Source organism: Microcaecilia unicolor, chromosome 3 (assembly GCF_901765095.1).
Source record: "Microcaecilia unicolor chromosome 3, aMicUni1.1, whole genome shotgun sequence".
NCBI classification, from domain to species: Eukaryota; Metazoa; Chordata; class Amphibia; order Gymnophiona; family Siphonopidae; genus Microcaecilia; species Microcaecilia unicolor.
In genome coordinates this window covers 463123578-463135704 of record NC_044033.1, presented here as the reverse complement: position 1 = coordinate 463135704, position 12127 = coordinate 463123578, and the positions used below count along the sequence as shown (strand labels likewise).

Here is a 12127-nt window from a genome sequence, read left to right as displayed (position 1 = left end):
GACCATTGTCCCTGGTGGTCTAGTGAAATCCCACCTTCTCATACCCTTCCACATACCTCCTGTTCATAGGAGGCAGGAGAGATACCTGGGATGCACCGGGCACGACCTAAGTGCCATACAAAGGCGAAACTCCTTATATGGTACTTAGGCCCCACCTAGTACATCCCAGGATTCACCAGGTGGGGTGCTGCCATTTTGAAGATAACGACACCCAGGAAAGCAGTAGGCATCCCTTCTACTTCCTACAAACAGGAAGTAAGCGGAGGGGTCTGGAGGAGGGGTGAGATTTCACTAGATCACCATGCACAGTGGTCACTGGGGGTGGGGGTCGGGCCCATATGGGGGTCCACTGGGTTGAATCAGGAGGGTTGGGTGGGTGGGCCCGCTGGACCACAGGGGTAGTTTTTGTGAAGGTGCTTTTTGGGGTTCACTGGAGCACAGGGGAATTTTTTTAAAGGTGGGGGGATCGGGCCGATGCTAGGAGGGGGGCACATTTTGGGGGAAGCCCTCAGGGAAGGGTGGTTGGGTTGATGAGAGAGAGGAGGTGTTCTTAAGACACCTCTTCTCTCAACCAACCCTCAACCACGCTGCCCCAGATTAAGTAGTTTTCTGACTCTGAATGTGCTTGCGAGCCTTTTTTTTTTTTTTAACATTGCTGAGGGATTTTAAATAACCACATTTATATGCATTTAAATGCAGTTTGTGCTAATGGTTTCAGCACAATTCTCACTTCAGGCACAGGCAGCTCATTGTGACTCTGGGCAAGTCACTTAACCCTCCATTGCCCCATGTAAGCCGCATTGAGCCTGCCATGAGTGGGAAAGCGCGGGGTACAAATGTAACAAAAAAAATTTCTAAGGCAATTAAAAAAAAATCATCAGTTAAGAGAAAGTGCCCTGTTGTGGATTGGTAACTAGTTAATGATTTGAAACTAGTTAATGATTTGAAACAAAGAATGAGGCTAAATAGTCCCAGTGGAGAGAAATACATATTTATTTATTTATTTATATTTTGCTCACACCTTTTCAGTAGTAGCTCAAGGTGAGCAACATTCAGGTACACTGGATATTTCTCTGTGTACCTGAGACAATGGAAGGTTAAGCCTTTTTAAAAATCCAGATATGCTAACTGCTGTCACCACATTCTCTGGCAACGAGATTCAGAGCTTAACTATTCTTTGAGTGAAAAAATATTTCCATGTAATTTCATTGAATGTTCCCTGGTCTTTCTACTTTTTGAAAGAGTGAAAAATCGATTCACTTCTATCTGTTCTACACCATTCAGGATTTTATAGACCTCAGTCATATCCCCCCCTCATCCGTCTCTTTTCCAAATTGAAGAGCCCTAGTCTCCTTAGCTTTTCTTCATATGGGAGGAGTTCCATTCACTTTATCATTTTGGTCACTTTGAACATTCCTTTAGAGAACGATTAGTTATAGAATTTCCCTTTATGGTGGGAATTCTATAAATGATGGTCAGAAATGGTTGCTGGAAAAGATCATCACTAAGCGCTATTCTGTAAAGGGTGCACATTCTTTATAAATTTATGCTTATCGCTGATTCTCTGGGCACCAGACTTACACCTGCTGAAATGTGGTGTAAATCTGGCGCCCAAGTTGGATGCAGAGACCCATTATTCTACACACTGTGCAATAGCTTTTTATTGATTATGGCTGATACCTCCAATGGCGGTCCTAACATTAGGCCAACTGAGGCTGGAGCCTCATGCGGCACTCCATAGAGTAGCATCTTTCCCCCCTTCCTTCCTTAACTCCCCTCCCCAGCCTACCTTCTTTTTTTTGTTTTTCAAAAAGTTGGCGGTGGCAGTGATTCCCATACGCTGTCCTGCCGCTGGCACCGATATTTCCTCTGTGCTGCGGGCTGCCTCTCTGATGTAACTTCCTGTTTCTTTGGAGGCGGGCTGCAGTACAGAGGAGTTGCTGATGCTGGTGCTGGAGGCAGGGCTGGCACTGCCGACTTTTGAAAACAACAAAAAAGAAGGTAGGCCCAAGGAGGGGGGGGGGTTGAGGGAGGAAGGAGGGGAGATGCCAGACCGCGGCTGGGGGGAGGGAGTTGGCAGAGACAGTGTGGAAAGATACTGGACTCAGGATGGGGGACACGATGCTGGGGTGGGGGCTGGGGGCCATCTGATCCTTGCCTCAGGCGGCAGATTGCCCTGGGCCGCCCCTGGATACCTCTCATTGTTTATTTTATTTGATATAATACCGCCTTTCCTGACAAACATAGTAAAACGGTTCACAATCAAAATTTATAGAAAAAGAACACAGATACAGTGGTGTTCATAAGCCCTGCATCACTTGGCTGTGTTACCACGGTGACAGCTAGAAGGGCTACAGCTGGCACACTGGACAATACAAAGGGTGGGCAGAGAAAGTCAAGTGTGAATATTCATGTACACAAAAAATATACATTACATTTTTATATGCGCACATTTAAAATGTTAAAATTTGCAGTTTTCTGGAACACTCCTGACCCACTTATGCCCCTCCCATGGAATTTGGACAATATATCGAAATCCTTATCTCAGTGCTACCACAGTCAACAAATATTTTGTGGAGGAGCAGGTTCGTCTTCTGGTGCAGTCTACGGTCCTGAGTCCATTAGACTATTGTAATATAATTTATTTAAATTGTCCTAGGTTGCTGATGAAGTAACTCCAGACTGTTCAGAATTCTGCTTTGTGTTTGATGTTTGTCTTTTAAAAAATCTGACCACATCTCGACTTGTTGTGTCAAAACTCATTGGCTACTGATGTCTGCCTGTGTTGTTTACATTTTTTTTCTTACTGTATAAGTTTCTACAGGGCTTGGCACCTTCTTATTTAGTTGTTTATTTGCTTTCACAACTTGTCAAAGATCCTGGAGAATTCTTAATTTATTTGATTAACCGTCAAAGAAAGATGGGAGAAAAAAATATAGTGGAATTAGAAAAGGTACAGAGAAGGGTGACGAAAATGATAAAAGCGATGGGACAGCTTCCCTACGAGGAAAGACTAAAGTGGCTAGGGCTCATCAGCTTGGAGAAAAGACAGTTGAGGAGGAGATATGGTAGAGATCTATAAAATAATGACTGGAGTGGAACAGGTAGACTTGAATCACTTGTTTACTCTTTCCAAAAATACTAGGACTAGGGGGCAGGCAATGAAGATACAAAGTAACAAATTTAAAACAAATCAGATAAAATATTTCTTCACTCAATGTGTAATTAAACTCTGGAATTTGTTGCCAGAGAATGTAGTAAAAGCAGTTAGCTTAGTGGAGTTTAAAAAAGATTTGGCTAGCTTCCTAAAATAAGACCATAAGCCATTATTAAGATGGACTTTGGGGAAAATCCACTGCTTATTTCTAGGATAAGCAGCATAAAATCTATTGTACTGCTTTGGGATCTTGCAAGGTACTTGTAACCTGGATTGGCCACTGTTGGAAACAGGATACTGGGCTTGATGGACCTTCGGTCTGTCCTAGTGTGGCAACACTTATATTCTTATGAAGTATGTAGAATATTTGTTAGCATTTCAAGAAGCTCGATGGGGCAAAGAAGTGACAGGATTGTTGTTGACAGCTAGAGGGTATTTAGATTTTAGGTGTCAGTTGAAAATTTACTTGTTTTGAGAATTTGTGTGTTTGGAGTAATGAATTGGCAATGGGCAGTTGTAGTCTTTGCTGTGATGTAATTAGATTGTAGGCTCTGTCGAGCAGGGACTGTCTCTTCATGTTCAGGTGTACAGTGCTGCGTACATCTAGTAGCGCTATAGAAATTATAAGTAATAGTAGTAGTAGTAGTAGTATATTGTAAGTGGATTATATTATTGTACTTCCTGGCTATGTCAGCTCTTTTATAACGAACTGCAAGGCTTTTGTGGAATAAAAGAATAAACTGTTACATTAAATTTGAAACAAATTTAAAAATATGATTTTTCTGTCAATGCAGAATTTAAGCTGTGTGATTTCCTGCTGGATGATGTAGTGATTGACAAATTGCAATCTGTTCAATAGTACAATAAAATAAATAGTCAAGGTCTGTTTACGCTTTCCAAAAATACTAGGACTAGGGGGCATGCGATGAAGGTACAATGTAGTAAATTTAATATGAATCAGAGAAAATATTTTTTCACTCAACATGTAGTTAAACTCTGGAAATCATTGCCAGAGAATGTGGTAAAGGCGGTTAGCTTAGCGGAATTTAAAAAAGGTTTGCATGACTTCCTAAAGGAAAAGTTCATAGACCATTATTAAATGGACTTGGGGAAAATCCACTATTTCTGGGATAAGCAGTATAAAATGTTTTGTACTTTTGGGGATATTGCCAGGTATTTATGACCTGGATTGGCCACTGTTGAAAATAGGATTCTGGGCTTGATGGACCTTTGGTCTTTCCCAGTATTGCAATGCTTATCTACTTAGTAGTATAGCTCGGTTTGAGAATTGTTTGGAACAGTTCCCAGTCCATTAAAAGTGATTAGCCAGGTAGATCTGGGAATCACTACTTCTTACTTCTGGGACAGAGCTACAAGGAATGAGTTCCAGAATCTTGCAGGTGACAAAAATAGTCCTAATGTATATCAGAGACAGGATGCCAGAATTAATGGACTATTGCTCTGACCCAGCCTGCCACTTCTTATGCTTATTTAGTTTAGTATAATGTGTCAAGAGGCTAATATGCCCCAACAGTCAGGATTTTTCTTTAACTGCCGGAGGTATTTATTGCCTTTCATTCTGTAGCTGTGTCAGTACGTGCTGTGCTCTTTGCTTGCTCTTTGCTTTCGTTATATTGTGCTGGCTAATGGTTTCAAAGGTTATAGCAAGCATATCTCAGTGGATTTGCTGGTTAAAGAGAAGGCAAAGACTTCATCAGCATTTGTCAGTCACTAGTTAAGCTATGTCATAGCTGTAATGTTTGTTTAAGAGGACTGGCAGCCGGAAATAAACTGTAGTGTCTAATCAGACACAGGCCCTGCATGGGCAGAATGCCCTGATATTTATTGCGTGTACACTTCCCACAAACAAAATGGCTACACACTGAAGGGATGGGATGTGAACTCGGGAAGAAATCATGCTGCTGTCTGGAGTTCCTAACTTTTCTGAGAAAGAGCTAAATACATTTCAGTAACCAGGAATGAGTGAACCTTGGTTATTGTAGATTACAGCAAGCCAAATGGGGAACATCTGTGGATGTGTCAGATCTCAGAAGGAAGAATGCTATTTAGATCCTGCAAAGGCTCCCTTAAGTCCCACTAAACATTCCCGAGATGGAAAACACTTCAGAAGTAAGACAAGAAAGAAACCAGCTAAAGGAAGCAATGCTGAACTGGATAAATACAGTATGGACGGCCCAAATGGAACACAAATTTTGGAAGTATTTGAGACATCAGTGAAAGAGGCGACCCCGGATGCTTTCTGTTCGCAACATATTTCAGCAGACAATTTGAGTCTTTCAGTGGGTAGCAGACCACCTCTCGAGTATACCGAGCAGGAATTGTTACGGAGCTCTGCAAGCAACGACTCTTTCAAATTGGACATTTATCATGGAGAAAGAAAAGCAGAACTAAAGGAAAATGAGCAAACGGATTTAGGGGAAAAAAGTTCACTTTGCTTTAAAAGGAAGAGGAAAAATTGGAATACTGTCAACACCAGAGCATTACAGTTCCAGAAAGAGTTTGGTGGGTTTTATTTCGAAAAAGCAGTTAGCCTGGGCTCTGTTTTCCAAGATTCAGGGAAATGGCCTGATGAAAATGGGGTAGTAGAGGATGCATTTGAGAACTCTAAGTATGCAAATCCCCTGGAAGGAGGGAAGAGCCATGGAAGGCTTAAGCAGTTTATTTTTCCAGAAGTTCCTAGTTTCCATTTTGGAAGAAAGAAATCTCATTCTTGTGCTGGATTACCTCACGTGCCAAGTGAGGAGATGCATCTCAGCTTTCCACCAAACCCAAGCAAGGTAAATGATGCAGAAAACAGACTGTCCTGCTTACTTGCAGAGTTACCCACTATATTGTCTTTCATTCATAACAGTGGTTCTAAACTCTGTCCTTTGGACCCACTTAATCAGGATAACCACAATGAATATGCATGAGAGAGATTTGAATACCCTGAAACTCTGCTTTATTATTATCATTATAAGACACAGTGGGTGATAAGTGGCCTAGTGGTTAGAGCAGTGGGTTGAGAGTCAGTGGTGCTAGGGTTCAATTCCTGCTTCTGCTACTGACAGCCTTTGTGACCCTGTGAAAGTTGTGGGGGTGGGGGCTATTTTGTAATATACTGTAGGTGCTGACATTCACGTGTCTATTACCTCCCAGGTTCTATAAACAGTGACTAATTGTTTAATAAGCTAATCAGCACTGCTAATTGACCACTAACAAGCAATTATCAGTACTAGCTGACACTAATTAGAATTTATATGCGCAACTTTCTAAGTATATTCTGTAAAGTGGTGTGCGTAAATTCCAATGCGTGGATCACAAAAGGGGGCATGGCCATGGGGGTCATGGGCGGGTCATGGGTGTTCCTGATATTTGTGCATACTGTTACAGAATATGCCCGATCTGCGCCTAAGTAAGACGTGGGCATTTACACCCGGTTTTAGTTGGCGTAAATGGCCGCACCTAAATTTTAGTCACGGGATGGCCACTACACATATTCTATAAACCGTGCCTAACTTTAGGCGAGGTTTATAGAATAGCGCTAAGTGCATTTTTTGTTTTGGTTTCCAGTTTCTTGTAAGCCACCTTGAGCCTGCATTCTGTGGGAAAAGGTGGGATATAATATAGAATTTGGTCCTACATGTGTAAGTGTCTAGAATATTGTAATTTACATGTGTATATGTGCACATGCACACATGGTTGCCAAAATTCTGCCTAAGCACTAACCTGTAGATACTTACTTAATTTACATGAAGGGCACTTCGTTCTAGGTGCCACATTGCTGTACACTTAGTGCCAATTCTATAGTGGCATTTTGGCACCAAGATTCTGTTATAGAGCAGTAGTGTAAGGCTGGTATTGGCCCGTGTGTAGGCATGCCCTCATGCCTTGTCAATGACAGATGAAAGTTGGCACGCCTAGATGCAGGAAGTGACACGGGGGGGGGGGGGGGGTGGAAATTCTATATATGGCACCTAAAAATTCTGTGCGGAAAACATCTCTGCTTAAGCGTATTCTATAAGATTTAGGTGCAGTATATAGAATACTCTTAGGTGGAAATCATATTGCCTAAATCTACGTGCTTCCACTTACACCAGTGAAAACATGGTGTAAATTCCCAGTGCATAGGTTTAGGTGCAGAGGGCTATATTCTATAACAGTGTGCATAAATTTTGGAATGCCCACAAAATGCTAATTTCCCTGCCCATAACCACGCCCCCTTTTGCCTACACACATTGGAGGTTAAGCGCACTGCGTTACAGAATACGTTTAGCGACTTGTGTGCAGAAATTCTAATTATTGTCAATTAGTGCTCATTGTTGCTTAAGTGCTGTTATCAATGCTGATTAGCTTGTTAAGCCAATTAATTTACACGCATTGTTATTGGATAGGCTTGGAATCAAACGCAGTTCCTCTGATTCTCAAGCTACTCCTCCACTCTAGTAGCTAGCAGTATAAAATAATGAGTGTTTAGATATACATCCAGACAAGGGTTGACCACCTTATACATTGTACATACTCCTGGTATCCTTGCAGTATTGTAAATGATATATGAGGTTTTGGATTGCGCTTCCATGATCGGAGCATGATTTTATTCTGACAATATATTCACCTATAATTGGCTTGTCTAGGTTCCTGTACAGTTTCAGTAGTCAGCTGCATAATTACTGGTAGACTTTTGTCTAGTTTAATCATACCATTCTTGTACAAGGAGGAGCCTCTCTGAATTGCTTCATTTTCTTTAGTCTGTGTATGTATATCTATATATATATAAAGACTGGAGACCTGCCAAATCTTGAACTTAGCAAATGAGAAAAATGGAGAGGAAATAAACTACAAAGAAACAGAAGAGAAGTGGAATGGTCTCAACAACCATAGATGGTACAACCACTGTCAATGATTTTTTGAACTCTACACTAGCACCCTCCTCCCACTGACGAGGTCACAACCGCCTCTGGGTGAGTCTCCCGCTCTCAAATTATCCCCAGTTATTTCTAGGTTACTGGGGCCACACTCCCAGTGGTCCCACAGTTCCCAGAAAGCACTCACAGCCCCAAAACACAAACCACCAGGATTCCTTATCAGTCTAGACAGCAGAGTCAACAAACGAAACAGGTTTATTGTCACACTGCAACAATGAGCAAAAAATGTGCAATCAGCAAACAATAACAGGTAACTGAAATATGGATCAATGATAACACTAACTAAAGATCTATATACTGTCTACTCTACACAGTACCTGGGAAGGTCAGGATATATAACTCTTCACAGATCCTCAGCAAAAAGATCAGTCTTTCTTTCCTCCTGGGCTAAGACTGAACTCAAAACCAGTAAAGTCCCAATGAGATGAGTTCCTGGGCCAATTAGAGCCCAGTCAACAAGTTTTCAAATATATACTGCTTCTTGCTTCCTGTTTGTGTCAAGCTAAAGAAAAAACACTCAGGGGCTCTTTTACTAAGGTACGCTCACGTTTTTAACGCGTGCTAAAATTGGGCACATGCTAAACAGAGATGCCCATAGGAGTGCATTGGCGTCTCTAACGTTTAGCACGCACCTATTTTTAGCATGCGCTAAAAACGTGAGGGCGCCTTAGTAAAAGACCCCCCTCAGTTCTCTGCAACAGCTTTACAGCAAAAAGCACCACCTGCTGGCCAAATAGGAGAAATACACTTCAGAACATAATCAATGTAGGAAAATATCCAATACATTTTATAGGCTTAAAACACACTGGGGGTATTTTACTAAAGATTAGCTCGAGTTATCTGCAGCAGGGTCCATTTTATTCCTATGGGCCCTGCGGCAGATAACTTAAACTAATCTTTAGTAAAAGACCCCCACTGTTTCTTCACAGATTATAAACATGTGATGAACTGTGTTAAAAAATTTTAATTAGGCATTTAATTACAATTAAAATTTTTGATCAAACAGCTATAATTTAATACCTTAAAAATATCAATAATGCACATGCAAGCCTTTTTTTAAATAGGACAGAAATCTTGCCTGACCAATTTTCTTCAATTCTTTGAGGAGTAAACAAACATGTGGACAAAGGGGAGCCGGTTGATATTGTGTATCTGGATTTTGAAAAGGCGTTTAACAAGGTACCTCATGAAAGGCTACAGAGGAAATTGGAGGGTCATGGGATAGGAGGAAATGTTCTATTGTGGATTAAAAACTGGTTGAAGGATAGGAAACAGAGAGTGGAGTTAAATGGGCAGTATTCACAATGGAGAAGGGTAGTTAGTGGGGTTCCTCAGGGGGTCTGTGCTAGGACCGCTGCTTTTTAATATATTTATAAATGATTTAGAGATGGGAGTAACTAGCGAGGTAATTAAATTTGCTGATGACACAAAGTTATTCAAAGTTGTTAACTCGCGACAGGATTGTGAAAAATTACAGAAGGACCTTACGAGACTGGGAGATGGGTGGCTAAATGGCAGATGACATTTAATATGAGCAAGTGCAAGGTGATGCATGTAGGAAAAAAGAACCCGAATTATAGCTAAGTCATGCAAGGTTCCACGTTAGGAGTTACGGACCAAGAAAGGGATCTGGGTGTCGTTGTCGATAATACACTGAAACCTTCTGCTCAGTGTGCTGCTGCGGCTAGGAAAGCAAATAGAATGTTGGGTATCATTAGGAAAGGTATGGAAAACAGGTGTGAGGATGTTATAATGCCGTTGTATCGCTCCATGGTGTGACCGCACCTTGAGTACCGTGTTCAATTCTGGTCGCCGCATCTCAAGAAAGATATAGTAGAATTGGAAAAGGTGCAGCGAAGGGCGACTAAAATGATAGCGGGGATGGGACGATTTCCCTATGAGGAAAGACTAAGGAGGCTAGGGCTATTCAGCTTGGAGAAGAGACGGCTGAGGGGAGACATGATAGAGGTATATAAAATATTGAGTGGAGTGGAACAGGTGGATGTGAAGCGTCTGTTCACGCTTTCCAAAAATACTAGGACTAGGGGGCATGCGATGAAACTACAGTGTAGTAAATTTAAAACAAATCGGAGAAAATGTTTCTTCACCCAACGCGTAATTAAACTCTGGAATTCGTTGCCGGAGAACGTGGTGAAGGCGGTTAGCTTAGCAGAGTTTAAAAAGGGGTTAGACGGTTTCCTAAAGGACAAGTCCATAAACCACTACTAAATGGACTTGGGAAAAATCCACAATTCCAGGAATAACATGTATAGAATGTTTGTACGTTTGGGAAGCTTGCCAGGTGCCCTTGGCCTGGATTGGCCGCTGTCGTGGACAGGATGCTGGGCTTGATGGACCTTTGGTCTTCTCCCAGTGTGGAATTACTTATGTACTTATGTAAGTTGTATATCTAGGGATCCTACTATAAAGCTCCAAGAGGAGAGAATCAAGAATATCGTCTGGAAATATTTTTTTCAAAAATAGGGTAGCGGATGCCTGGAATGCCCGCCTAGAAGAGGTAATGGCAACAAAAATGGTAATGGACTTCAGAAAAAGTGTGGAATAAACAATAAGCAGCCCTGGAAACAACAAGATGACAAGAAGCACTGAGGCAACCTGCACACAATGGTACAAACAGCCCAAAGCAATGGTGGGTTACCTGCAAAAAATTATGCTTACTTCCCAGAACAGCAGCAGCATGTAACTCGAAAAAAGCGTTGGATAACCTGCACACAGCAGCAGGTGTAGCCCTATAACAAGCAACGGCACTGGCTGGGGTGCATTGGTTCAACCGTGAAATTATTAGTCCTAGGGGAATTCTGTGCAGTTGCACAGCAGAGAAATTGTGCAAAATTCCCCAACCCCCGTAAGCAATGAGCTTGCAAATTACAGGAGCTCATTGTGAAATGTGATTTGCTCAGGCAGTGACAGGAAGGGGGTCATTTAAAAAATGTAAAAGTTGCTAGTGGTCTGCATCAGCCAGATCTCCCTCTCCCACCTCCCGACCCAACCTGACCACACTCCATCTCTCCTATATTAAAAAAAACCCCTTTCCCTGCTATCTAGCACCATGCCCCTTTTCCTTTATATGGTGGCGCTATAGGCAGGGCGATTGGAGTTTGAAATTTTTTTTAAGTCTGGGAAAGGGAGTTGGATTGGATTGAGGGGGAGGGGGGAGGGAGGAGGCCCACTAGATGCCACGGAATTCATTTTTGAAGTTGGGAGGAAGGAGGCCAGTAGAAGGGCATTTTAAAGTTTGGGGGGGAGGGGTGCTGGTAATGTCAGGGGGAGTGCTCCTAGACACCAGAGAAAGCTTTTTTTTTTTAAATATCATGGGGGGTGTGGGATGGTAGTTGGGTATGTTAGGGGAGGGTGGTAGTGGTGCAGAAAGCTATCAGGGTAGTGGTGGTGGTGGGGGAGGGGTCAGGCTGGGCTATGCAGTAACCATGCGTCAAAAGCCACAGTTTCCTTCCCTGAATTACTGCAAAATACATAATGGCCTCATATGCATTCATTTTAATGTAATGTGTGGCCATTTATTCTGTGCAAGCTAATATTCATGCTCAATCCCTTTCTACATTGCTCAGCATGGCGTGTACTCCCTTGCTTGTAGACTTGCTGTAGCTTTGTGCATTGGCTTCCCTGTGTGTATACTACTGCAATATCGTAAGTACCTCAGCCATTATTAGTTCATTGCACTTATGTTTGCTACTAGAGGCGTTAGAGGTCTTGTCTGGATTCTATCAGCATGACCCTTATAAACCTTTGACTTCTCAGGAACGGTGTTCTGAGCAATCCTTATTTTGTGAGCTCCTGAGGATCAGTCCGGTTTCTCAAAGCGGAGTTTGCAGATCTGTGCTTGGGACTGTAAGCATGCCTTTCATGCTTGTGTAGCTTTACTGTTAACACAGCCATCTGATGGCTTCAAGGTAGAGCTCCAGGCCCTTTTCTCTAGTGTACCACTGGTTCAAGAGTGGCCTAAGAGTGCCCTTTCACTCTGTCCATTTTTGTGAAATATTTTGTAAGGCATCTTCTGCCAGTAAAG

General features: G+C 42.2%; 1 long non-coding RNA gene across 1 annotated transcript; it reads right to left on the bottom strand.

The window, feature by feature from the left end:
• Nucleotides 1-4249: 4249 nt before the first annotated feature.
• On the bottom strand, nt 4250-8455 carry LOC115467212. Its single transcript, XR_003941661.1, has 3 exons — nt 8366-8455; nt 8084-8087; nt 4250-4261 (listed from the first exon to the last, which is right to left on the bottom strand). It is a non-coding gene; the product is annotated as an uncharacterized LOC115467212 (long non-coding RNA).
• Nucleotides 8456-12127: the final 3672 nt, after the last annotated feature.